The following is a 24,625-nucleotide window of genomic DNA, read 5'->3' on the forward strand; positions in this document are numbered from 1 at the left end:
ATAACTTGGTGGAACAGCACAGACTTACATGCAGAAGGTCCCTACAATCTTCAAGTGGGACTGAGAGAGACCTCATAGGAAACCCTAGAAAACTGTTGAAAGCGTTGATGTTGGCAGGGTAGACAGCTGAGACCTTCAAATGATTCACAGAATAAAACTGTGGTATCCAGGCACCAAGAAACAAGTGAGACTGTTTGGCAGATCCCAAACATTGAATGTACTGTCACCTGGAACATAAGAGTCAGATCACCAGTCCATCCAACCCAGTATCTTCTATATTGACTGGCATCAGTTCTTGAGAGTTTCAGATAGAAGTTATTCCAGGTCATTCCTGAAGATGTGAGATACTGAACCTAGGACTTTCCACATGACTTTCTACCACTGACCTGCATTTATGGCCTTGCTTCTCCATATCACCATCTTTCTAGTTTCATTAGGCCATGATGTTAAAAGCATGGCTTCATTTCATGCCCTCAGTGTACTTGGCAGGGACTATGCCAATTTTGTCTTCTATGCTATCCTAGAATACCGCTGGAACTAAATAGGTTACTGGTGCATGTACTAAATTTGAACATTTTCTTATTTTCACATGACACTCAGATTCAGAGCTGCTTTTTCGTCCCTTTCATTTTTATTAGATTGATTACTTAATTCACAATCCACCGTGTATACTTTACTGCTTCATTTGTGACTTTGGTAGCTGTTCATTATTTCAATATTTGCAAAACTTGTAACATACCACACAAGCACCCTATGGATAATCCATGGATGTTTAAATATTGAAAAAATGAATTCATTTAGGACAGTCTTGCCCTGATCAATTGGCACTTTAATTGAAAAAAATTGGGATTTTAATCAGATTTAAATGAAGCATTGTTCAGTTGGGGCATTATTGCCGTAAACCATGTAAGCGTCTGGCTTCAATGAAGATGAATTTTCCAACAATAAATGATTTGTCCATGTTAATTAACTGAGAAAAATGCTTATGGTAATAATCTCAAATTATCACCTATATTGCAGTAGCATATTATTTATTTTAGTCAGTAAATTAATTGATTTATGAATTCAAAGCAAGATAGTTAATTGACTAAAATAACATTGATCAGTCGATAATTCTCAACTGCAAAGCACTTATTCTTGACAACTCAGTTCTGAAAACTGAAATAGACATTTCTTACAATAATAACCAATGCATTTCCTGTTGCTGATTCCCGAAATCTTGTCCCCTGCCCAGGACTCCAAGGAGCACAAAGCAGGGATACTAGTCAACAAGACAAAGCAGCAAAATTTGAAGAAGCATTCTTAGTTGAGACATCTTCAAACTATGGACTCTCCCCTAAAAACTCCAGATCATCTTTTGGAAGAGAGTTAAGACTTAAATAATCAATCTTTGGCTGCAGCATAATGTCTCCTAGCATCAACCTCTTTTGTAAAGCATTTGCACATAGGAGCAGTAGGCCCACTCAATAGCAAAAATCAGATGTTGCATTGGATTTGTTCTCGGGGATCTTGGAGTCAGCAGTAGCCCAAGAAGCCAAGATGGCAGGAACTGTTTCAGAGAACATAAGAACATAAGAACATAAGAACAGCCCCACTGGATCAGGCCATAGGCCCATCTAGTCCAGCTTCCTGTATCTCACAGCGGCCCACCAAATGCCCCAGGGAGCACACCAGATAACAAGAGACCTCATCCTGGTGCTCTCCCCTACATCTGGCATTCTGACTTAACCCATTCAGAATGGGTTAAGAGGAAGAACCCAAGGCAAGATATCTCCAAAACATCCTACTTCATAATAGCAGCTTTGAATGCCCACTAGGGAGATAAAGCAGGATATAAATTTGCAAACGAACAAACAAATGCTCATACGAATGGCTAGATCAAGGGTTCATCAAATCGATCATCCCATTTCCAGTGGTGGCCAGCCAAACGGTTCTGGGAAATCCACAAACAAGGCATGAAATCAATAGATCTCTCATATTCTTGCCCCATACTCTCATATTTTTTCATGGAGGAAATCGGAAATGGCATCTCTCGCACAATTAGGGCAGTCTGAGCCTCACAGAGGCAGTGAGCAGACAAGTGCTGCCTCTGGGAAGCACTAAAACTTTGTTAGTGTTTTAAAACCAAAACTCCTTGAATTCTTCAGCTTTTCTTGTCTTTCTCCTGAGGAGTTCTCAGACACTTTCTCTCAGATTGTGTATCACATGGGTGTGGGGACTGTGGGACCTCTGGTGAAGGAACTTTTGGTTCAAGATCACTATTGGAGGGATCAGAGGCCATATGGGCCCCTGGAGAACTCTGGCATATTTAAGGGGGTCAAAGACTATGAGAAGCGGAGCCCCTTGTTTGACCCAAAGCTTGTATTCTTGTTTGACAAAGGAGCCCTGGAACCAAAGGGCCATAGCTACACACACACTCAGATTGAGAATGGCTGGTCTAAGTCAGAACAACAAGAGAGGATTTAGCAGGCACAGAACAAGGGAGTCCCCTGTCTGGCTGTGAGGCCCAACACAGGGTTCTGGATCCAGCGAAGCAGAAGTCCGCTGGCCCTGCCCCTTTCTCACCCCACTCCCTCCCCATCACATCTTCTCCCTGCATTCTCCCACCTTCCCCACCCCAGAACGCCTCCTCCATCCCCCACTTATCTCTCCTCTAAAAGGCACTTTCCACAGAGTCCCTGACAGTGGTTTATTGGCCTCTGACTGGCACTGGTCCAGTGCAGGCTCACGCTCAGCCAGTACCTGCACTGGGCTAGCATTAATGATCGCGGGCATGCCTTATGGCACATTTGCAACAGTGCACACTGGCATTGAGCCAGTGCGCAAAGGTCAGAATCGGGCCCTTAATTTCCCAATATGGACATTCCACATTTCACCACGAGGTAAATGAATTGAGGTTTCTTGCTGGTGTACAATCACCACTGTCTTTCTGAGAATACACTTTCCAGGCAGTATTTGTTATATAATAAGCAGGGTAGATTTGTGGGATCTATCTTCCTTTCCTTTCCCTTTCACTGATGTTCCATAGCGTGTTTCTCCTGCTATGCTTCCCACATGTAGTCACACCAAATGAAGCAAACAATGTAAATTATGTGAGCCAGCGCAGAGGAGGGCAGAAGGGCAAAAATCAGACATGCATAATACATTGTTGTTACTCACAAGTGGGGCCTTCCTTTCCACTGTGGCTTCATCCATGGCTCTACCTGTCAAATGTGGGCAGCTAATCATGTTTCTTGGCACAACTAAAAATGAAAATGTTTTCTTGGGCAGGATAACATGTGAAGAATTGAGCTGTGGATGATAATTGAAAATGTTGGGGATACCTCTGTTCTTAAACCAGTCTTATTACTATGGAATTATCCACGTTTCTTTCTTTCTCTACTTTACAGAAAATGGTGCAGATAAAACTTTTTTTTAATCAAGAAGTGATCTCATGTCAGAATTACTATTCCTGGATACACAATTCCTGTGCTCCTTAGTCATTACCAATGGATAGAGGTGCTTGGAAAATACCTCTATCAGTGGGTCACCTGGGAACTGCATACCCAGCAATATTACTGGGTCAAGTCTATGTGAACCCACAAAGGAGAATTGGGCCTGAAAAGGGGGTCAGGATTTGCACTGCTGCTGAACAAGTCCCCTTCCCCGGCCTGATCTGCTCCCCTCCCTGCCTCTGTCATCTCCCTGTTTTGCCCACCCCCATTCCGCCCCCTCCCCACCTCCCTCCAGCCTGCTGCAAGATCCTACCTGGGACAGCCAGGACCTGATGCCTGTCATTCCAGCAGGGCCAGTCCACACTCTTCAGCAAGTCTCATTTGTGACTACCAGAAAGTGTGTTATGCTGTTGGAACACATGCTCGAGTGGCAGGGCTCTTCATCACGATTAGGCTGTAAGATTTATTTTAAAAGAAAAAACATCAAAAATAAGGTGCTTTACTAATGACTCAAGAAAAGTACAATAAATGTTATCTTAATTGGTATAGGTGTGTGTGTTCCTAGATTGTGCTGAGATTGTGTGTTCCTAGATCTATGTGTTTGTATTTGGTACACTGTTAAGAAAGGAAAAGGAACTGGCTTGGGGGGAAGGAGGGTTAGGAGTGCTCTACTCTTTAGTTTTTTTTCCCTGTGGCTACTGAGAAGGGAGGAGGAATTGACAGAAGGAAGGAAAATTGCAAGAGTCACAGCACAATGATGGATACCATCCTGAAGACAGCCTACCAAGCTGCAGTGCGCAGTTCCATGTGGTGCTTTAGAGGCCCAAGAATGAAGCAAAGACATGGGGGGGGGGTGTGTCTGCCTCACTCCAGGAGTCACAAAGACACTTAGAACAGCCCTCTGTATTTATTGGATTCTGGGGGAAAGTTTAGGTATCGATCAGGGCAAGGCAAGTTGGGGGATCCTAAACAGATGAGTTTCTGGAATTGGGGCCCAAATCCTGACCAACTTTCTGGCCCTGACACAGCTGTGCCAATGGGACACGTGCTACATCCTGCAGTTGGGTGGCTGTCACAGAGGCCTCCTCAAGATAAGGGAAAGTTTTTTTCCCTTACCTAGGAGCTGCATTGCCCTTATCTCACTGCTGGGAAGTTGGTTAGGATTGCACCCTGGGATTGATTATACACAATTCTTTGTGTGTTCATTTTCCTTTAATGATTAGGAAAGGAAATAATAGAAAATAATTCAAGAAATCACCTTCCGTAAGGACAGCAGTTGTTCTCTCCCTCCAATTAGGAATCTGCACTTACTGAGGGATGAGTTTGAGGTTCTGCAGTTCTCACTGCAGATTGGTGTGCAAAAAACCGACAGTGCCTTGTCTTGTGCATTTTGGAAGGTGTGCATGCAAAAGGACTATCTGTATTCCTTTGGTCTTTACCCTTGGACGATGCTCAATGTATTTTATGTTCCTGTTTTGGGCATCATATTTTGTCACTGGTTTATCTTGTGTTGGTAGCTGCCCTGAACAACTTCAGAGTGGAGGGGAAAGGCAGGATATTAATTTTATAATAGCTATGGCCTAATTCTATCCATGGGATATGATGACTAAACACGACGTATGCCAGCATATCCTGCAGCCACCATCATGGCAACCCCCCCCCCCGCCACTGGTTATCATGACAATGGTGTAAAGACCTTCTGAATATCACACCACCAGCAACACCCCACAGATTGCCTATCAACTGGTATCAGCCGGCAGTAGGGGCAGATCAAGGGTTAAATGGGGGGGAGGATCTTGGTGGAAGCAGCCTTGCCAAATCCTATTCCCCCAGCTCAGTTGAAACATGCCCACTGCCACTCATCAGATCTATGCCAGCTGACAATAATCTGAGGAGACCCATAGGGACTAGGCAGCCACCAGAGAGATAAGTAAAATTTGTCTTTACTTACCTTTCCCAGCCTGATTCGTGCTCTGCTAGTGCACAGGATACAAGTGGCTGCTATGTCAGCACTCCTGTGCACCAGCAGGGGATAGCATTGGGCCATAAGTGTAAAGGACCCTTAGTATCTGTGGCAGATCTGTTGATACAGTTACAATGGATAGGGATTTCTTCTGATACTTAAATCCATGGGGGACCCTCAGAACTTCTCCCGGGCATGATCGGAAGACTCTTGCGGTAGGATCTTGGAGGTTCTTCAGACCCAGGATTCGCACCTGTGTTGTGTCCCCCCTCTATCATGTCCCCCCAAGGTGCTTTTTACTAGACTGAAGAGTGTCAAACACTGTAGCCTTTCCTCATAAGGGAGATGCCCCAGTCCAGTAATCATTTTGGTCACTCTCTTCTGCACCTTTTCCCATTTCCACTATATCCTTTTTGAGATGTAGTGACCAGAACTGGACACAATACTCCAGGTGTGGCCTTACCATTGATTTCTACAATGGCATAATATTAGCCATTTTATTCTCAGTACCTTTTCTAATGATCCCAAGCATAGAATTGACCTTCTTCACTGCCACTGCACATTGAGTTGACACTATCATTGAGTGGTCCACCAGCACCCCAAGATCTTTCTTCTGATCTGTCACAGACAGCTCAGAACCCATTAGCCTATATGTGAAGTTTTGATTTTTTGCCCCAATATGTATTTCTTTACATTTATTTACATTGAAATGCATCAGCCATTTTGCTACCCATTCTCCTAATTTGGAGAGATCATTCTAGAAAACTCTCTTCTGATCTTTACCACTCAGAAAAGTGTAGTGTCATCCGCAACTTGGCCACCTCACTGCTTAACCCTGCCTCCAGGTCATTGATGAACAGCTTGAAAAGCACTGGTTCCAGGACAGATCCTTGAGGCACACCGCTATTCACCTCTCTCCACTGTAAAAACTGGCCATAGACATCCACTCTGTTTCCTGGTCCTCAACCAGTTCGTAATCCATGAGAGGACCTGCCCTCAGAAGGTGGCATAGGTCTGAGGAGACCCATAGGGGCCAGCATGCCTTACCTGGAGGTAAGGGGAAAAGTTTCCTCTTACCTTTGGCAGACCCGCTTTGGGCCCTATCCCACACTGGATACAAGCGCAAGCCTCTTGGCTTGCCTATTCCAGCGTAGTATAGGATTGTGCCCTTAATTCCTTAGTTAGGAGCCATTCGGGCAGCAGTATCTGCCCGAGGTCTTCTGCCATGAAGACAGATGCAAAGAACTCATTTAATTTCTCTGCCATCTCCAAATCTCCTTTTATCTCCCCTTTCCCTTCTCACCATCCAGAGGGTCAACCATTTCTCTGGAAGCTTTCCTGCTTCTAACATATTTGGAGAAGCTTTTATTATTCCCCCTACTGTTGCTGGCCATATGCTCCTCAAAGTCTTTTTTGACCTCTCGTATCACCTTCTTACATTTCTTTTGCCACAGTTTATGTTCCTTTTTATTCTCCTCATTAGGGCAAGATTTTCATTTATGGAAGAAAGCTTCCTTGCCCTGAACAGCCTCTCTAACTTTACTTGTTAGCCATGTGGGCACCCTCCTGGGATGTAGTCAAGCCCTTCTTCCTTTGCAGTATACACTTCCACTGGGCTCTATTACCATTGTTGTAAACAGCATTTACATACACTCTGGAGAGACTGGACTCTTTTTACCTTCCTTTTCAATTGCTTTCTAACTAGTCTCATTTGGGGGAAGTCCACTCTTTGAAGTCAAGGATTTTTGTGTCAGATTTGTTTGGCAATCTTCCCCCAAACGCATGGTCAAATAGATTGCACCATGGTCACTGTTCCCCAATGGCTCAGTAACATTTACATCTCTAATCAGATCCTGAGTACCACACAATATTAAATCCGGAGTCACTTGTCCTCTGGTGGATTTCATGACTAGTGGCTCTAGGGCACAGTCATTCAGCAAGTTAAGAAATCTGGTCTCTTTTTCATTATCAGAGTACGAATTGACGCAGTCAATATGTGGATAATTGAAGTCCCCCATGATTATAACCCTGTCTCTCCTTGACACCTCCCTGATCTGTTTCCTTATTTCAATGTCCCCTTCAGGGTTCTGGTCTGGAAGATGATAGCATGCCCCCAGTATTACATTGCTCCTCGTCCCTGGCAATTTAACCCACAGTGATTCTATGGTGGAGTCAGATCCACCTTCAGTCTCTGCTGGATTCTACCCCTCTAACATAGATGGCCACCCCACTTCCAACACATCCCTCCATGCCCCTCCTATAGAGTTTATAGCCCGGGATTGCTGTATCCCACTGATTCTCCTCATTCCACCATGTTTCCCACTATATTGGGGGTGCCCAAGGAGTGGGAGAAGGGGAGAGGCAGGGAGGCAATCCCCAGGATTGCATCTGTAAGAGAGGATGGGGGTGTGTGTTTTTCACTCACATTTTGTAGGCAGGGCTGCAGCAGGCTGTAGGAGGTGCGAGGAGCCCTGCGCAGCCCTCCACAGCGCTCCCCAAGGCTTGGAACATTCAGAAAAGCGATCGCGCAAAGCACTTCTATTTGCAGGAGGTACTTTGTGCCCACTTTTAGTGAAAATTCCAAGCCTCAGGGAGCACTGCAGAGGGCTGCGCAGAGCTCCCTGCATCTGCTGCAGCCCTGCCTACATAACATGAGTGAAAAGCACCCCCCTTGCCTCCCCTTAGTGACACGATCCTGCCCTAGCCCTTCCCCCACAAAGACTTACTGAGAAAGTAAAACTCCCTTGGAGTTTGAGAACCTCTGGCCTAGATGTCCTGGCACAGGGTTCAATGCCTGTACATGGGAAGCAGAGCTTCCCAGGTGGCTTGGTAGGCACAAGAACAGGAATGGCAACATTGCTCTAGGACACACACACATACACAAAATATACAATGGATATATAGTACAGAAAAAAGATAAAGCACTTAATAGCTAGAATCAATTGCCACTGATATGAGTCAACACAATTATTCAAAAATCATGAGTAAATAAAATTATTCTAACCATATAAAATGACATTAACATTGAATGTACTCATGTACACTCACACATGAAAAAAAAATCATGAAAACAAAAGGTTAACAAAGGGTTAACAAAGGGTTAGAGAGCCTGGAGTTGCTACAGCAGTAGGAGGGAAGAGAAAAGTTTCACAGTCTGCTGGGGACTCTCAAGAGAAGACAGCAGACCAAGAAAACTAGGGAAAGGGAAGAGAATGCCAATGCGATGTTGTTGCCATCATTCACTACGGAGTGCCCTGTGCAAACATCATGCACTACGGAGTGCCTGTTTGCAAACAGTGCAAACAGAATCTCTGTATACACATCAGTGGCTCCCAGAGGCCTATCAGCAAGATAGTGGAGCAGGCAAGGTGGTGGACAGGGCAGTTTGAGGCAGGATGGGGTGGGGAGCAGAGAGGATATGGATCAGGTCAGGGGTATGAAGGGGTGGATATCAGCAGTAGCAGTGCACGCCGGGATCTATTCCCCTTTCCTGGCCCAGACCCACCCCAAGGCTCCTTGGACTTGCTGCAGCAAACTAGTCAGCATATGTCCGAGGAGACCCATTGAGAGACAGGTGGCCTACAGGGATGTAAATACAAATATTGAAGAAAGGTGGCAGAAAACAGGGTTGTTACCTGATTCTTAAGGTGTGGGAGATTTTCTTTCTCTGGAAAAAAAGTTTTTAGGTATCTGTTGCTGTCCACAGTAGAGGATGGAGTTCTCCGAGACAGGGATAACTCCCACTTGTGCTTCAAGACAAGGCACTTCTTTCCTATTGTTCATCTTCTCCGTTCACTCCACATAGTCTATAGTGGGCTCAGGACCAAAGGGAGCTCTGAGGTCTTTCCAAATCTCCAGTCCCCTCTAAGTCTAAAAGCAGAAATTTATCAAAATCCTGCTCTAGGGTTGCCACCTGTAGTAGAGGCCTGGGTCTTCAAGAGGATTTTCAATAAGGAGAGAAGGTGAAGTTAGGAAACCGAAGTTTCCCCCTCTTGGTAGTGGGTATCCCCTATTATATGGCTTTAGGGGCCACTTGAAAGGGGGGTCACCAAAGCCCATCACAAAAAAGCCTACAATTAAAATGGCACTAACAAGGGAAATTCATTTGTTTGATCTACCCCATCTCTAGTCCAAATCTGTGCCAAAATTCTTGCTTGAAGGATTGTACTCAAGAGAGGCACCTCGAGTATTTCTAGCTCCTACTGAATACTTTGTAAGGAAAACTATCAGACACATTCTGCAGGCCCCACTTAGAGGTAACACACAACTCACTGTAATTGGCACCTGGCTGTTTTTGGCAGAAGGATGTACAGCTTCAAAGGGCTGTGAGTAGCAGTTCTCAGAGAACAGAGCCTGCTTTCTCAGGGACACCCAACTCTCTTGGCTTTGACAGTACAGCAAGGACTAGGCTTTCCTGCTAACACCATCCATGCTTCCTATAAGTAGAGGCAATTGTAAAAGTGGTTGGCAACCTTCAGTCTCAAAAGACTATGGTATAAGCCTACAGCACCCAGTATTGCCAGGAGGTCTCCCATCCAAGTACTAACCAGGCCTGACCCTGCTTAGCTTCCGAGATCAGATGAGATCAAGCATGTGCAGGGTCACACTTGCTGTAAATGGCATTAACAAAATACTACAACACGAAATTGGGCTCTTTAAGCCATTTCTGCCCAACATTACATATAAGCAATAGGGACCAAATGTGTACATCTGTGGGCTGGGCAGAAATGGGTTAAGTGATAAAATGTGATATCCTGCTAAATAACTGAAATGTACTTTTAAAACCGCCTGCAGAGGGCATGTGAAACATCTGAGGAATATTTTGAGTGACTGCAGACAACTTACAAGCCTTTTAGAACACAGATATGCTGCTCTTCCATTTTTTTTTTTACATTTGCCAGTTGCACAAAGCTCCACTGCAGTGTTCTGAGCATGCATGTTAACTCCAAACCCGGAAGTACCTCTTGAAAGGACAGTGGACAGCATAGGAAGTTGTCTGGCAGCAATGACTGCAGGGTGCTCTGCTGAGGTAAACTGTTTATGTTGGTAAAAGTGCAGGTGCTTTTCTGCAGTTTCAAATCTTTCTTTTTTTTTTTTAAGCGATTCAATGCAACGTGGAATTCTGTTGCTTTAAGTTAGGGTTAATTGGCATGCTGTATTCTGAAATTGGTCACTGTAGGCTGGTTAGCCAGGTGCTTCAAACTTGTTTAAATAAAGTGGCCCATTTTACCTACACATCTGTCTCATGTCATTATTATGTGTGGGGGGTTGTTTTATGCTTGTTTTGCCTGTGGCTATGTCTGCTGACAGTACACTATATTATAGTGATTAAAATTGATAAAAGTGCTTTAAAATTGATTAAAATATAATTTTTGAATAAAATCACATAACACTGCTTTCAGCAATTTTTTTTATTTTTGGGTAACACCAAAATCACTCCCTCAGATAAAACCTATGTGGCTACTATAAGACATTGCAAATAACTAAAGTTTGATTCAGGGTATCCAGAAGTCCATCTAGTGTTTACAATACTCCATCACTTTTATTCAGAACTCTCCAGACTGCAGCCCACAGGCCAGATCCAGTGTCCTGCATTTTCCCTACCCTCCGTGAATGGTGCTTACCATGCTGCGGGGGAGTCTTCCTTCCCTGCTGTTGACCTCACCTAAACAGTGCTCTGATCCGCCATTTCCAGGTTCTATTGCCCCAGACAGCCACTACATCTGGATTTCCACGTAGACACAGTGGGCCAGAGCACAGATTGGGGGAGAATGCTGGTGGAGAAGAAAGCTCTCTGGCAGAACAGTAAGTGCCGTTATCCAATTTGGAGACCACTGCTTTTATAGATTGAGCTGATCAAGGAACCTGGTTTTGTAGCTTGATGGCTCATCCATAGCCCTATATGAGTGCTAGTATTCTTTTGCATCTTACCAAGGGGACAATGGCTAATTCTGGAGGCCAGCTGATTAATCAATGTTGACTCCTTGATTGAATTTGACCATGAAGTTGGTGAGGCCACCTTTGGCTTTCAAATGTTCTTCCTAACTGTTACAAGTTAGGAAGCTACCACAATGTGACTTTTATTCACTGGGTCAAAGGTGCAGACATGAATGAAATGCATTTCTTCCTAATTAGGATAGCCTTGCTTGAGCCACCTATCTTATCTCTTCTGCATTTCTTCTCCTGGGTTTAGTAAAACACTGTGGGGCCCTCTGCAAATCTCTGCAAAGCAAAGTCTTTTAAACTTCCTTTAACAGTTCCACTAAAATCAAACAATTTTTTTTTACTTCTATGTCTTAATTCTATATAACTATTGTGACCTTTTACTTTGGGTACATACTTTGGTTTGGTATCAAAGGTTACTTGGTCTCCATATGTATACCTTTGCTCCTAAAGCAAAAGAGAATAGTTACGTTTTCCTGGTGAACACAGGTGTGTTTTCTACCAAGGCGTACATCTCCAGCCTGTACTGCTTTCTAGGCTAAATTCCAATGTGTATAACACAGTCTTTGAGGCCCCAAAGTTCACTATGCTTATGTGTTGCTCCAGTGGCCTTTACATGTGGGTTACAATCTGGGGTCACCGTGTCTCAAGTAGGGGTGCTATTTTTCTCCAAAATTTCTTTGTTTAAATAGTAAATTCTAATGTTATGTGTTTTTATTCAAAGGGAGCATTTTAATAATAAACTGTAATCGCTTTAAAAATGTCCTAGGCGTGTGATAGACGTGATATAATGTCAGCAGATGCAGCCACAATATTACAGGTGGGGCCTTTTGATCTACGTATTCGGCATCTGAGGATTCGCCTTACAGTTCCAGTCGTGTCTGGGAGGTTTTCTGAGCCTTGGCAAGGCCGCACGCCACATGCGCAGCCTCTCCAAGGCTCAGAATGTCGCCCAGAGCCTTTTAAATTCAATTTTCAGTTTTTGGCAAAAACCACATGTCACGTTAAAGTGGCTCCGGGTGGCTTTCTAAGCCTCAGAGAGGCCATGCCTCAGAATGCTACCCAGGACCTTTTTAACATGACTTCCGGTTTTGCAAGAAGTTGCGTTATAAAGACTTCGGACAGCATTCTGAGCTTCAGAGAGGTGAGTGTGGCCTCTCCAAGGCTCAAAAGGGCTCCTGACATGATCAGAGCAAGGCTTCGGTAGTGTTCAGAGCCCAGGTGGACCAAAAACTGTGGATTTCATTATTCACAGTTTTTTTTTATCCGCGGGGGTCCAGGAACGGATCCCACATGGATACAAAGGCACCACCTGTACATCTAAGTGGAAAATTAATCAATTTCTTTACACCAAATGCAGTGTTTTTATGCATTTTTAACAAACAAACAAAAAACCCTACTCAAGGGGGGCTGGAGAATTTCTGTCCAAAAAAGCTATTGCTTAGTCTTGTTCCCATTCAGCCTTGTCTTTCCCCTAAGAAATCTTGTTGGAGGTTTCCCGGAGTGGCAAAGGGTGGGGACACTGGGAGCAAGGCTCCCCCCCATCCCATATACTAGCCACCCCATATACATTCCATATATAATAAGCATATACGACTGGGAGAGCAGGAGCCATTATTTTGTCTCCAATTACCCCTGTCTGACTGGACTTTCCTCCTGGGAGTGGGTACTGCTGTAGAGCACAGCCCTGCTCTATAATTGTTGGCATCAATGTCCTTCAGCCCTGACTCGCTGCTTGCCTACCTGTTTGGTTCCTGGTACAGAGTCCAGTAGGCACATGAATTCAAAGCAAGAATGATTTCAGCCTTTTTTTGCCAGTGACTGCAGAGCAGGCTGCTTGCCTCCCACATGTCTCCAGGCCTCTTTCTCCACAGACCCTGTAAAAGGCTGCCCAGCTTGGGGACAGGGAAGTGCAGGAACTCTGAGAGGAATTTTATTGGGGGTACAAAGTTTCTTTTGGATCCCCTCCCTTCTCATAATTTCATACACCCTTTGGATCATAATTTTCATGAATTATTCTATATAAAACTATGTAGTTTACCCAAAATGCGAATGCTAGTCTTCACACAATATATGCAAACATTTTCTGACATCCCACAAAATTTCTGGCTCCCCTCCATCCCCTTTTTGACCCTGGGCCCAGATACGATGTACCTCCTGCAGCCCCCTCTCATGGGCCCTGAGAAACAAACTACCCCTCCCTTGAAGTGTCCCAGCAGGGGTTAAAAATGTTTTTATTTTGCTTGGTGTTTCTGTAGTGCTGGTTCATGGTGGGAATTTTCATATTGTATTGTGATTTTTTTATTGTTTTTTGCCTGCTTTTATTGCCACCTTTGATGTCTATCTTTTATTGCTGTGCTATCTATTGTTGCCTTTATTACTTTTTTTTACTGCTATGTTTTTATGCTCCACTATTATATTTTTATGTGTTGCTGATGTGTTTCTGATTTCTTTTTATTGTTGTTGTTGCTTTAGTGATTTTATTACTGCATTGTTTTCAGGTTGATGAATTTTATCTTTTTTATGTAATCCGCCTTGGGCACCCACAGTAGTGGGAGAAAGGCGAGGTGGAAATGTATCAAATAAATACATAATAAATACATGGCACAACAAGCTGTAGGGGCAATGCCAAGAGAAAAAATATCTCTTGAGCCCTGTGGCAGTCCCCCTACAGGTGTATGCTTCTTCTGCATGAGGACTGATTGTACCTAATACATCACATACACCTTGATCATCTTCTAGTATTGGGGTTGAACAAATTTTTGAGTACTCCTAAGAACTTTTGTCTGTCATGCAGCAAGTCATTTCACTTCCCTTGAACATTTTCTGATGTTTCTCACTGCAAAGAACCCTGAAATTCACTCCAAATGTTACTTTTTCAACATGGCAGTGCTAACCCTAATAAACCATCATACTTTTTCAACGTGTAATAAAATATTACACATCAGGGGGGAAAGCAGATGGGAATCCCTTATCCAGAATTTTGGAATCCAAAGTATTTCGAAAACTGCAACTTTTTTGAGCACCAACATAACACCACAAGTGGAAAATTCCACCTCATGTGACAAGTTACATAAAATGCACAAAATCATTTAAAAGTATTATCTAAAATTACCTTTAAGGTGTGTGGTGTTTTAGTGCTGTTTAAGCAGAAGCACACAGAAAGCCTTGATGACATGGCAACGGACAAAGCCCCCCTTGTTACGGCAAACCGATAGGGGTGCTAATTCCCAGGCTGAAGTGTGACAATAGCTGATACAGCACTCTGTGAAGAAGCACCCATTGTTCTAAGCCCCTGTATGAGATTCTAATGTGGCACACTATCTAGGAACGGAATGTAACTGATGTTGCAATGTTCAATAAAAGGCAGTGAGAAAGCTCGTACAAGCAGCTAGCTAGCTTGCTTGCTTGCTTGTCTCTCTCTGCATTCTCAACCCTCAATCTGTCTGCTGTCTCTTGATTTTCTGTCTGACCATTCATTTGCTTCTGCTCTTGTACCTAAATCCAGCAACCTGACCCCTGGGTTCTGGTTGCTCCCAAAGAATCACTGCTACAAAGGTGTATAAGGTATATAATAACATAAATGAATTTTGTGTTTACACTTGGGTCCCATCCCCAAGATCTCTCACACAGGTATATGCAAGCATTCCAAAATAATGAAAAATTTGGTATCCATAATGCTTCTGGTCCCAAGTACTTCGGATAAGGAATGCCCAACTTGTACTTTCTCCCTAATGTGTTACTTTACGATAAATAGAAAGCATAAATGGGGTAACGTTCAAAAATATATTGCTCCTCAGCTGCAGCCTGACATGGTATAGCCCTGAATTCTACAGGCCCATTCTACATCACGTGTAGAACAGATTGAAGAAACACTGCCCATAGGCACTGACTGTTGAAGGGTGTCACACAGCAGCCTCATGTAGCTCCGTATTATACCAACAAGTTAACCAAAGACCCATTTTAATTAGCAGTGCTCAACCCCACATCTTACCAGTGAAAGCAGGAGTCACAGCACAATTATCTTATTCTTGTGAACTGCATTACAGTTCATCTTCTATATAGGACCTTATGGGACATATTAGGGTACAGGTGATTAGATTTATTACAGTTTTCACGTTTTATAAGCTATTTCCACTTTAAGCCAGAAAAAAATGCATTTTAAACTATTTAGTTTATAGGCAGATAAATTATACATGCATTAACTCTATTTATTCCTTAATGTAAAACTAATGGAATAATTGAATTATTGATAAGAAATTTGAAGTAATTACATAAATTTATGGCAGACAGAAATGCCACCTGCAGCAATGGGTGTGGGAGGGTGAGTGTATTGCAAACAAAGAAGAAAAGTAGACAGTTTTATTATAAAGTGATTGTAGGTTTATGCTTGTACCTGGATGTTGTTTGACCTGTTGCCTGAGTGTGCAAAAGAGGCACCTTTTCAGAACCACCATGCTACTGCTATCTTCCGGAAGTTCAAGAATATACACAAACTAACTACAAGTCTCTGCAGAGATGGGTCCTTCCCCCTACTTACACAATGTGGGAGAAGAAAAGGAAGGCAGAATTCATACAGCTATAACAAAACTCAAACTTTCACCCAACATTTTGTTTTGACTAGTGCAGTGGCTATTTTAGTACCGACCCCCACATTTTAGAAAGACAATCTGGAAACCCACAGGAAGTGGTGTCATTAACCTTAAAGTGGTGTCATGGGCGGAAGTGACATCATCAATTTAGGATTCAGTCCTCAGCTGCAATCAGTCAAAGGTCCCATAACACAGTGTGCTCATGCTCTTATTTTGCATAACTCAGAATTCAAACATTCCAGTTCAAAAGTAAAAGCAGAAGGCAGAAAGCAAACTTGGATCCTTCTCCAACCATACAGTCCTCCCCCATCTTCCCACTTGTTCAGGGCAAAGCACCATGCCTCTCTCCCACTGGGAGCCCACTCTGCCCAGCAGCTCTGTACCCTGTATTTTCAGCTCTGTATTTTCAATGTCAGCTGAACTAGGTACTACAACCCACTGGAAACTGGTCCGTGACCCACCTAGTGGATCCCACCCACAGTCTGAGAAATGCTGAACTAGTGGTTTGAGTCTGATGCAATGGAAGTGACTGTATCTGAAATTATGACATCATATTACTGCCTTGGTTGCCTTGGTGGATGACTTATACCAGGGACTGGACAGGGGGAGTGCGTCCCTGTTGGTCCTGCTGGACCTCTCAGCAGCATTCGATACCATCGACCATGGTGTCCTTCTGGGCCGATTGGCCGAGTTGGGAGTTGGAGACACTGTTTTGCAGTGGTTCCGCTCCTTCTTGGAGGGTCAGTCCCAGATGGTGGTTCTGGGGGATGCCTGTTCGACACCCTGGCCCTTGAGGTGCGGGGTGCCGCAGGGTTCAATTCTGTCCCCCATGCTATTTAATATCTACATGAAACCACTGGAAGAGGTCATCTGGGGGTTTGGAGAGGGGTGCCATCAATATGCCGATGACACCCAGCTCTATCTCTCCTTTCCTCCAGATTCCAGGGTGGCGGTTGAGGGCCTGGAGTGCTGTCTGGAGGCAGTGAGGATCTGGATGGGGGCTAACAAGCAGAAATTAAATCCGAATAAGACAGAGGCTCTCCTGATTCGGAAATCCCTGATGCAGGTGCTGGACTATCGGCTTGCGCTGAATGGGGTTGCACTCCCCCCTGAAGGAGCAGGTCCGCAGCTTGGGAGCCCACCTGGACTCGCAGCTGCTCCTGGATTCCCAGGTGGCAGCTGTGGTTAGGGGAGCCTTCACTCAGCTTCAGCTGGTGTGCCAGCTGTGGCCATACTTGGATTGTGCAGACCTGGCCACGGTGATCCATGCCACGGTGACATTGAGGTTAGATTATTGTAATGCACTCTATGTGGGGCTGCCCTTGAAGATGGTTCGGAAACTGCAATTAGTGCAAAATGTGGTGGCCCGTGTGGTTACAGGAGGAAGGCAGTTTGACTCTGTCAGTCCGCTTCTCCAGCGGCTGCATTGGCTGCCCATTCATTTCTGGGCCCAATTCAAGGTGCTGGTTTTGATCTTTAAAGCCCTATACTGCTCTGGGCCAGGGTATCTTAGAGATCGCCTACTCCCTTACAATCTGGCTTGTCCTCTTAGGTCATCAGAGAAGGCCTTTTTACAAGTGCCGCCGCCTAGGGAGGTATGTGGGGTGGCAAGAAATAGGGCCTTCTCAGTAGTGGCACCAACGCTATGGAATTCCCTTCCCCTTGACTTAAGAATGGCTCCCTCTCTTGAGACTTTTCAGCGAGGCCTGAAGACCCTTCTGTTTAAACAAGCCTTCTGAGTTCTCGGCCTTTTTAAACATCTTTTCAACATCTTTTAATATTTTTAAATACTTGGTTACAGGCCTGATTCTTTTATGATTTGCTGCTCTATGCTCTTTCTACCTGACTACTTTTTATCTCACTATTGTTTTTTATGATATGTGTTAATATGCTTATTATTTATAATATGTTGTAAGCCGCCTTGAGTCCCTTCAGGGAGAAAGGCAGGGTAAAAATAAAGTTGTAATTATTATTATTATTATTATTAAGCAGCTCACAAATGAGCGCTCTAATGGCTCTCAGCTTTGTCTGGTGTCACCTGTCTAGTTTAATTCCCTTGGCTAAAACAATCCAATCACAGATTCTAATACTCTTAATCAGTCATTTTCAACCACTATGCTGTGGCACATTGTGATAATGGTCTGTAGGTGTGTAGATGGTCTGTAGGTGTGCCATAGGAGTTTGGAGGAGAATCATTTGTTAGTAGGGCTACTAGGGGATGAGAGTCCTTGCTTTCAGTGCAGTGTGCCTTGTCAATTGTCAAAAAACTGATGGTGTGCCATGACAATTTCAGTGCCTTGTCAGTGTGCCCTGAGATGAAAAAGGTTGAAAATCACTTTTCTAAATAAAAATGGTGCCAGAGTAAATTCCATTGTATTGCCCAATATGAAATGGCCATTATTAGCTGTGTTAGAGCAAGACTGACCAATGGGACTTGCCAACCCAACACAACTCTCCCAACTTTCTCCACTACACCCTGGTGGCTTCCCCTTGTTTTAAGGGGTCAAACCACATATTTCAGGAAGTGCATGCTTAGAACTCCCATCTTCACTTTCTAACAATAAATAGTAGCTGAATCAGGACCATGGTGGGGAGAAGGCAGCTTTCACACTGTCTTGCCCTTCACCCTCACTGTCCCAGTCTGAATTGGTTGTTCCCAAAGCTGCAATATGTCAATGAACAAAAGCATCCACTGGGACTAGTGGGAATTTTTCCTTGACAAACACCAGCCATGGGGGGCAGCTGGGCCTAGGAGAGGGGGGTAAAGGGGGTAATTTGTACCCAGGCGCAGGGACAGAATCAGGGCCCAGAAGCCAAAGGTGGGACCCAGAAATGTTCTGGGAACTTACATTTTCCAATCTCACCCAGACACACTGTCTACATGGGATGTGCATGGCACATGGCGACAAGTACTGCCAGAAGCCACATGCACCAGGCCCAGGAATGCATACATTCCTTAACAGTGTCTTCTGGGAGGAAGCTGGCCTCCTCCAGGAGCTCTTTGGCTTGTGGATCTGCTTCCATGAAGGAGTGGATGGGAGCTCAGGGACACAGCTGTGGGGCTACAGCTTCTGCAGAAGAGTTCCCTCTTTGGAAAGGGGCCCAAAAAAAGTTTGTACCCCCTGATAGTAGTCCTATTGGAGGCCTTGGGGGGTAGGGCTGATTTGGATCAAGCTGCAGCAGTTAAACCCTTTCCCCACTGGCTGTGGACCTGGTCTGGGGGGGGTGGGTTATCTGCTTTTGAAAACCAAGCATGGAAATGCTAAGTTCCTATAACACATGGTTTCACCCTTAGACAAGAAGCAAGCATCATCAAGCTCTAATTGGACCATAATAGCTACTGTGTTATGTTTGGCTTGGTGGAAATCTAGAAATATGTATTGAATCTAAGAAAAAGAAGCCTATGGTATCAGTATAAATGTATCTAATGCTGCTTCACAATATGACACTTATAGTCTTAGAGAAGCATGGAACAAAGAGCTAGAATGTCCTATTTAACACAATCAATGCGAAACAGTGTTTGTTACTATCACTTTAATATCTATGGATCTTAAACTGCAACTGATGCAGCAAAAAAATTTTTAAGAGTTTATTGGGCTCCAAAACATTTTTATATTAGGGGGCTTTATCAAGGAATCTAATTGTTGGTGCTGTGGCTAAACTGAAGCATCATTTAGGCATGTGTTTTGGTCTTGTATACAAGCATTTTGCATGGGGATATTTAAATAGTTGTATTAACCAGGTATTAAAACAACCATTGCTGTTTGTGATCTGCATATTCTCTTGAATTATCTGCTTATTCTTTATGGAAGCCATCTGAAGGACAACCGAAATGGACTCTGTGTGCCCTTAGAGCAGCTAAAAGCCTCATTCTGAAATGTTGGAAAGACAAGAGCCCTCCCCCTATTTGTCAATGGATTGAGGGCGTTTTAACTGTCAGTATTTGAATCTATGGCTGATAGAAAACAATTGTATAGGGACAAGTTTTTGGATATTTGGAAGCTATTTTAAGAAATGTATATATAAATTCTTTAGTAATATGGTTATGTTCCTTTAAAAAAATTCATATATATGTTCCTTTTTTTAAAAAAATCCCTTTTCTCCTTTATTTTTTTTCTTTCTATATTTGATATTTTGTTTGGCAATTGTATTTGTTTGTTTTGTTTGGCATTTGTTTGTACAAATACAAAACAAATTGTATTTGTTTGTTTTGTTTGGCAATTGTATTTGTTTTATTATTCACCAATCAAGGAAAAGTTTGGCTTAGTGGAACAAACGTTTGTAAGCCTATATAAGGGGTGTCACCCTCGAATGCTAGTGTGCTATCTCTCAAATGGGTATTTTGATGAGTGTTCCATTAAGAAAAATGAACGTATTGCTTCCATTTACAAGCTACTTGAAGAAATATCATTTTACTAGAGGAAAATAAGTAAGAATACTAAATGTATCCTCAGTCCAAACATAAGATGTTAGTGAATGTAACAATGATGCCTGGAAAATGACAGCATTAATTCTTTGTCGTTTTCCAAAAAGAACAGCAAACAGCCATTCATTCTTACAATTTAAGTTAACAGTGTTCTAATGGTGATTCAGAGAGAGAGAGAGAGAGAGAGAGAGAGAGAGAGAGAGAGAGAGAGAGAGAGAGAACGATCACACAACAGGGCTTTTTTTTTTTTTTTAAAGGGTTTGATATTCAAAAGTAGAGCACTTGTCTCAGTGAAATATGAAGGATGTCAAAACTGCAGCAATGAATAGTGGATGAGGTTACAGGAAAGTCATGGCCAAAAGTGATGGCTCAGGAAAGACAAGAGTCCTCCAAGGTTGAGACAGAACCAGCACATATTAACCAGCCCAAGAAACAGATTCTTTCCCAGTAACTTCCAGTAAATGAATCCCAGTAAATGAATCAACTGCATATTGAAAAAATGACTTGAATTTCCAGAGCAGAAGAATTCTTAATTCTTATTGTTAGTGGGACCTTAATGTTAGCTCATACTTTTGAAACAACTTTTTAGGTACCTTATAGGGTTTTCCAGACATAAGAAGAGGCATTGACCCTCTCTGAGCACAGCATTGGACATTATCCACGAGCTCCCATGCGCTCTACATGGGACTGTCTCTGAAGATGGTGCGGTAACTGCAATTAGTGCAGAACATGGCTGCTCTTTGGTTGCTGGGGCTCGTTAGTTTGACTCAGTTGAGTCGCTGCTTCGGCGGCTACACTGGCTAGCAGTTCGTTTCCAGGCTGAATTCAAAGCACTAGTTTTGACTTTTAAAGCCCTATACGGCTTGGGTCCAGGGTATGTGAGGGACCGCCTCCTTCCATACAATCCAATCCATCCTCTCAGGTCGTCAGAGAGTGGCCCTGCTAACTGTGCTGCCACCAGTGGAGGTGAGGGGATGGCGGCAAGAAAGAGGGCCTTCTCGGTGGTGGCTGCCCATCGCTTTAGAGTCCTTTCAGCAGGGGCTTTTTATTCAAGGAAGCCTTTTTATGCTGACATTTTTGAATGTATTTTAATTCAGGATCCAAGTTTTATTGTGTTTTATTGTTTTTAAATGTCTTATTTTTATACTTATACGAGGGTTGCCCAGAAAGTAATGCACCACATTTTTTTTCTTCAACAATTATTTATTGAACACAATGAAACTTACACACAAGAAAGAATGATGTTTCTTCTACACTCCCTATTTTTCCATGTAATCTCCATCCAGTTCTATGGCCTTCCTCCAGCAAGACACAAGGGCATGTATGCCCTGTCGGTACCACTCCTTGTTCTGGTCACGAAGCCATTTCTGCACTGTGCGAATCACCTCTTCGTCATCCTCAAAATGTCTTCCGCGAATGGCATCCTTTAATGGCCCAAACAAGTGGAAGTCTGAGGGAGCTAGGTCAGGGCTGTAGGGTGGATGGGGTAACACAGTCCAACCCTATTTAGTGATGTGTTCCGAAGTCCTCAAACTTGTGTGAGGCCGAGCGTTATCATTTTGAATCAAACATTCACCTGGGTTGTTATGGCACCGAAGTCGCTGGAAGCGCTTCTTGAGTTTGGTTAATGTCTTCACATAAGCTTCAGAATTAATGGTGCTGCCTCTTGGCATCACATCAATGAGTATGACGCTCTCACAGTCCCAAAACACAGTGATCATGACCTTACCGGCGGAAGCAGTTGCTTTGAATTTTTTCTTCTGTGGAGATTGAGGATGATGCCATTCCATCGACTGTCGTTTTGTTTCAAAATGGTGAACCCAGGTTTCATCACCTGTCACAATCCTGGACAAGAACGCTTCCCCCTCATCTTCAAAACATTTCAGCAACTCAGAAGAAATGTTTTTTCTGAGAGATTTGTGGTCCACTGTAAGACAGCGCGGAACCCATCGTGCACACACTTTTGAGTAATCAAGAGCACGGATGATTGCATCCACACTTCCTTTGCTGATTGACAGCTTCAGCGCCAACTGCCTAGTCATTATGCGTCGGTCCTCGCGAACGAGCACATCAGCAAGCTGCGTCTTGTCAGGTGTGACAGCCGTGGATGGCCGCCCCGAACGCTGCAAATCTTGGAGCTCTGCCGAACCGCCTTCTAATGGCCTCACCCTCTGTGCCCAGCGACTAACCGTACTTCTGTCGACTGCAGATTCTCCATAAACACAAATGTTTGTGAATGTTTATGGAATTCTCCATAAACACATAAACATAAACACAAATGTTTGTGAATGTTCCCAACAGTTTCTTTCTCCGCAGTGAGAAATTCAATGACGACACGCTGCTTGTAACGTACATCACTTACAGATGCCATTTCGAAACACTGCTGCAGCTACGCTATCTGTCTGAAGAAACCAAAAATTTGTGTGCGCACTCCTGAAAATTCAAATAATGTATATCTAAAGTTTCGCATTCATACCATTACTGTAGGCTGAGAAAAAAAAAGGGGTGCATTACTTTCTGGGCGACCCTCGTATATATATTTAAATGTTTTAAGTATGATTTTATCTCTGAGCCACCTTATGTGCCCTTTATTGGGATAGAAAGGTGGGATATAAATTCTTTAAATAAATAAATAAATAAATAAATATTCAGACATGGTGAGAGGAAGTATTAGCATGTCACACCAAGTCAAAGGGATGGGATGCTTTCCTATGAATGGTGCACGTTCTCCTAATACAGATGTAAACAAGCACCTTCAGGCTCACTTTGTTGTGACCCAAAGGTGGGGAGGAAAAGCACAAGTTCCTCTAATACTGTTCCCAAGAACACATGAAGTGGTCTGAGTTCAACAGTGGCAGTTCTGATGATCATCTTGTACAGTGAGCTGTGCTGAAATGATGTGAAAGAAGGAGGAATTGTTTATTTATGGCTCCGAAAGAAAGAAAGAAAGAAAGAAAGAAAGAAAGAAAGAAAGAAAGAAAGAAAGAAAGAAAGAAAGAAAGAAAGAACCAACAGCACTGAAATTGAAGTGAACATCTTCTCAGCCCAGCTGTGCACTGGGTTAAGTGAAGCTCACTGAACAGAATCAACTGCGCTCTTCAGAAGTGTTCAGGCACAAAAGTGTACAAGAGAACAGGCACAAAAGCATGCTGACTAGCAGGCTTCCCCACATGCTGACACACTTCCTGGCCACCCCTCCCAAGTGTCCCTGGATGCCAGGATTCAGAACCACAGGAAAAACTTTTCAATGTTCAACATTTCTCCCTATGGTCAAGTGCATGAGGCACACAGGGCATAGCTAACTCACCACCTCTGGTGAGTTTCTACTCTCTTCCAACATTCAGTTAAGGTGTAGAGATAACTTCTGAAGAGGGATAAGCTCCTTCTACTTGTACCTGCACAAATTATGATCCAAGTCAGTCCATTTACTGTGCTTGATGTCACACCATAAGATCAAGGAGCCTCCTGGTTTCTCTGCCTCAGATTGGGAAAGCAAGAGAGGACTGTCAATCATCCAGCAGGCCATGATACATGCATGGGCTGATGAGCTATGAATGGCTTGGTAGCCCACATGCCTACAGTAAGGCAAATGGATGCTCCAATGCTTTTGTGTACAGTCTGAGCCCCAGTCACATCAATCCACACTGCAACAAAAAGGTGCAAAAACACCGTAAATCTGGACTTGCAAGCTGAAACTTAAGATCCTGCTTTATAAGAGCCTAGCCACAGATCATTTTCATGCAATGAAATATGAATGATACGGATAGTATTTCTCCTGTAAAAGCTTGGCTGGTTCAGGCTTACTTTAATATGAAAAGTTCCTTTCAGAGATGTATGTTGCTCAGGGGAAAAAAATTATGTGCATTTCTAGCAGAATTTGAAACTTCTCCAGTATGGAGCTATAATTGCTTAGGTTATCATAAAAGTAGTAGCATGGTAAAATAAGCAATTAGAGATGCCAAAATCACCTGAACTCTTTGGTTCTGCAAACAGCAGAAACCAGATCACCATGTTTTGCAATCCCTCTGAATCCAAACACATCTAACTGAGCCCTTAAGAGCCGGAGCTCACTAGCAGGCCATCAGCCACTTCTGCAGACGTCAGCAGCATTATTTATTCATCACCTTCACACTAAAGTATTTGTATTGCAATGCCATTAAAGAATAAAATAAAATAACAATAAAAATTAACTCCTTGTATATTCATACCTTTCAGCTTTGCCAGAAACGTCTGTCAGGTTATAAAACATTTGAATCACTGTTCTTAC

The 24,625-nt window shown here is 43.4% G+C and overlaps 2 pseudogenes; one reads left to right on the top strand and one right to left on the bottom strand.

The window, feature by feature from the left end:
* Positions 1-24,625, top strand: part of LOC136638561 (zinc finger protein 91-like) — a 375,674-nt pseudogene that overhangs the window by 131,542 nt on the left and 219,507 nt on the right.
* On the bottom strand, positions 9,896-10,015 carry LOC136642988 (5S ribosomal RNA; annotated as a pseudogene).

This window comes from Tiliqua scincoides, chromosome 2 (genome assembly GCF_035046505.1).
Source record: "Tiliqua scincoides isolate rTilSci1 chromosome 2, rTilSci1.hap2, whole genome shotgun sequence".
Taxonomy (NCBI): Eukaryota; Metazoa; Chordata; class Lepidosauria; order Squamata; family Scincidae; genus Tiliqua; species Tiliqua scincoides.